The 3,838-nt window shown below is 37.5% G+C and overlaps 1 non-coding gene across 1 annotated transcript; it reads right to left on the reverse strand.

Moving 5' to 3' along the window:
* Positions 1-2,579: 2,579 nt before the first annotated feature.
* Positions 2,580-2,652, reverse strand: Trnav-aac. Its single transcript has one exon. It is a non-coding gene; the product is annotated as a tRNA-Val (tRNA).
* Between the last annotated feature and the right edge of the window lie 1,186 nt (positions 2,653-3,838).

The raw sequence follows: 3,838 nt of genomic DNA on the forward strand, positions 1-3,838 counted from the left end.
GAGGTTATCAATTCGGCCGGTATGTTTTTTTTTTTTTTTTTTCTATGTATGTACATCGATTACTCCGAGGTTTATGGACCGATTTACGTGATTCTTTTTTTGTTCGACTCGAAATAGCTGCCAGTTGGTCCCATAGTCATCAGGTCAGGATCTGATGATGGAAACCCTGAGAAATCGAGGGCAACCTTCGAAAGTTGTAGGCATACATAGGGTAAAAACTTGATACTCAGGTGTACGCCTAAAAGCACTATTCAACAGTGAAGATTTGGAGCTGATCTGATGATGGAAACCAGAGAGGGTCGAGGGAACTCGACAACTGAATATGTAAACTACCTCGTGTTTGGGCTTAAATTATTTGTATTGACAAGACCTTTGCAACAGTGAAGGTTTGAAGCTGACCTGATGATGGAGACCAGAGAAAGTCGAGGGAACTCGACAACTGAATATGTAAAATACCTCGTATTTGGACTTATATTCTTTGTATTGATGAGAACTTCCCACTTGTATGGATAGTGACAACTATACGTATCACTGAAAAGCTTTAAATAAAAAACTTTTTTACAAAAAAATTAAACCGACTTCCCAAAACACTAAAAAGCAAAAAAAAACTATTTTTAGGTGCATCGGCCTAGAAGTCGGTGGCAAAATTAACTTAGTAACATCCATTAGACACCGAATTCTAGGCCGATGCACCTAAAAATAGTTTTTTTTTGCTTTTTAGTGTTTTGGGAAGTCGGTTTAATTTTTTTGTAAAAAAGTTTTTTATCACTAGGTACACACACTGACCACTGTAGTACTGTACTTGTACTGAGTACCAGGTCACACAGTGCGATCGCGGGAATTAGGTAGGGAGTAATGATACTGCCAACTATTTAATCAAAATTATCAAAATTATATACTTGGTGTATTCATAAAAATAAATAAATTCCCAACTAGGGTCATTAAATCGCGGAGAATCTTAACACCGCGATTCAGGATTTGCATAAAAATGCACAACGCCATCTATGTTGACATAATGTAACTAAAACACACACACGAACTATGTTATTTCCAAATGATACACACACTAATAAATTCAATTAAGTAATACAAAGAACAAATTGTTAATGGTATTATCTAAAACAAAATAAGAACAATGAGAGTGAATTTGTCTGATTTGTTTGTTTACATATTTGAGAAAGCGCTGTCACTCGCGCGTAGACAGATATAGCTACTCTACTCTTGACGCGTTCTTTCTCGTTCACTCGCGAGTTTTGATTGGTGGAAGCCGCTCCGTGAGCCGGGTTACCGCTCGCCCTTATTTTGCGAACATCGCGCGGCGCGGCGTGGATGACGTCACGCAAGCGTAGTTTTGTATGGAGGAGGAAGCCGCGGCTTATTTAGTAGGAGCAAAATGTTTCAAGTAATTTATAGACAATTTTTTTTACGGTGGTAGGCGTTTTGTTATACCTACATATTTAAATTGTGTGGTTTAAATGATTATATTAATTATACCTATACCTATATTATAACTTATACCTATGCTTCTTTCTTGAAATTCGAAAGGGAAGCCGATGGGAATCGGCTTATAAGGACGCCTCGCCACTGTTAGAAAGTACATACAAACTTAGAAAAGTTGCATTGGTACTTGCCTGACCTGGAATCGAACCCGTGCCCTCATACTCGAGAGGTTGGTTCTTTGCCCACTAGGCCACCACGACTCTAGTTCTAAAACCTACAGATTTATTAAACTACCTGCACATAGGTGAGCAATACAGTTAACTTACTAGTTTTCAATAAGTTCCTATGTATTTAGTAACATCTATTCTTCTCTTAAAAGAAATTGCCTTCAAAATTGTGCAGGCGCATTAACGCTCACTTAACAAGAAGGTAAACATGTACTGTGTACATATCAACTTTAATGTTATAAATATTTGACAGCATGGCACCAACGCATCTTCCTAGCACAGCTGTACTGGTTCAGCTGCTTCTGCAGAGACCACCAAGCGGCACAAGTCTAGTAACCTTGTTGGTAATATTACTTTTGAGCTGTTTGGGGTCGAAACGCTCGGACCGTTGGGTCCGAGTTCATGTGTATTTTTGGATTAGTTATTTAAAAATACAGCACAGTTCCCGTTATCAAACCATTATCATAGTATAATGTACTCTGTGTATTTAGCAGTCACACCTAGTGTGCGCTGCTGGCAACATCTAGCGGTGTGTGGCAGAACTACTTTAATTATGCATGAAACAAAAAGTTGTTCCGATATAGCAATTGCTACAGCTACTCGCCAATAGGTGGCGCTAAATGTCTTAAGAGCAGAACAGGTTTCTTATTTGTATTTTTTTGTTTTACTATTGCGTATAATCAATTGAAGATAATAATCTTCTAATAACTTAGCGTATAAAAAACCCAATGTGCCAATTATAAACAACATAATTATTATCAATACAAATTAAGTTAAGTAGCGTAAATAAACGATATCGTTAAAACGTACCTGTGTATTATAATCGTATTTTATATAAAAGACAGTTAGTTATTAGCGTTTTTATTAAAATATGCTGAAAAACACTTGCAAAAAATACAAGAGAACAAAATATGTTTCCGCCCGGGATCGAACCGGGGGCCTTCTGCGTGTTAGGCAGATGTGATAACCGCTACACCACGGAAACTCATGACTAACGCAAGAAAAATACCTAAGACGTTCAAAGTACCAAGTGATTTGTACTCATGACGTCATTTCAACAATGATTGATGTTTTTTTTTAATTTTTATCGTTGCTGATTTTCATAACTCTAGTTCAAAATTTCTTTACAAAATAAATGGGTCGTGATCAGATCAATCAGTTCTGTGCAAGCCATATACAAGCCAATGAGCATGGCTGCAACTCGACAGCACGCACACAATTACAAAAGGAACTAAAAAGGTAAAACTAAATTTAGAATTTAAGCCTCATTATGTTTAGACATTTACATCGTCGCCGTCGTTAGAATTTAAGCCTACCTACTCTGTGTATGACAACTGGTCTGAAACGTATGAAAACCTAAGGCAATGCAGCATAGTTTCAACAGGTTGTGAAGAATCACTTCACCTCAGTCTCTTATTTGGCATAAAAGTCCTCTATACAATTACCATAGCCATTACTAAGCGTCAGTCCCATCTTTACTTTGCGGTGCCAAGACATCTTAGATTGTTGCTGGCAGCTGGACTTGCTAGAATTCTCTTTCGACATCCTTAGAAGTAGGGGGGATATCTTCTTCATTTTTGCTCTGTCAGGTTCAAAATCCATTTTATGTAACTAATACATTAATTACATGATCTATGACGTACATTATGGGAACCAGTCGACCCGCGCGTCACTGCGTCGTAGTGCTGTGGATGACGCACGTCACGGTTTGTCGATGAAAAACTTTGGACCTTCGAGACAGACCGCCCGGGGGTGTATCACATGTCATTCATTTATATTACCTGATTGACATATTATTGTATCTTTAGGTACTTTACGTTAGTAATATGTGCAATCTTACACAATTGTAATTAAAGTTGCTAATTCACCACGAATTCTTCGGTAAGTTAGCTTTATATGCCATATGTGTTACCTTACCATCAGTCTCTCCTAGGTACTGTTAAGTCTGAGTACATACTTTAGGCACAAAATAAATAAATCTCTGCGAGGTTGACAGAAAATCTAATTAGGTAGGTACCTATTAAATCCATAAGTGGGCGTAGCCAGAAGTGCGAAATGGTCCCTTATTTAAATATCCTCTAGTGAAAAAAAACTGAAATGTGGTCCCATAACAGTAGACAACCATTTTAATAACTTCTTCATTGATGCCAAAATATCTACACCATCTACCT

Source organism: Helicoverpa zea, chromosome 22, assembly GCF_022581195.2.
Source record: "Helicoverpa zea isolate HzStark_Cry1AcR chromosome 22, ilHelZeax1.1, whole genome shotgun sequence".
Classification (NCBI taxonomy): Eukaryota; Metazoa; Arthropoda; class Insecta; order Lepidoptera; family Noctuidae; genus Helicoverpa; species Helicoverpa zea.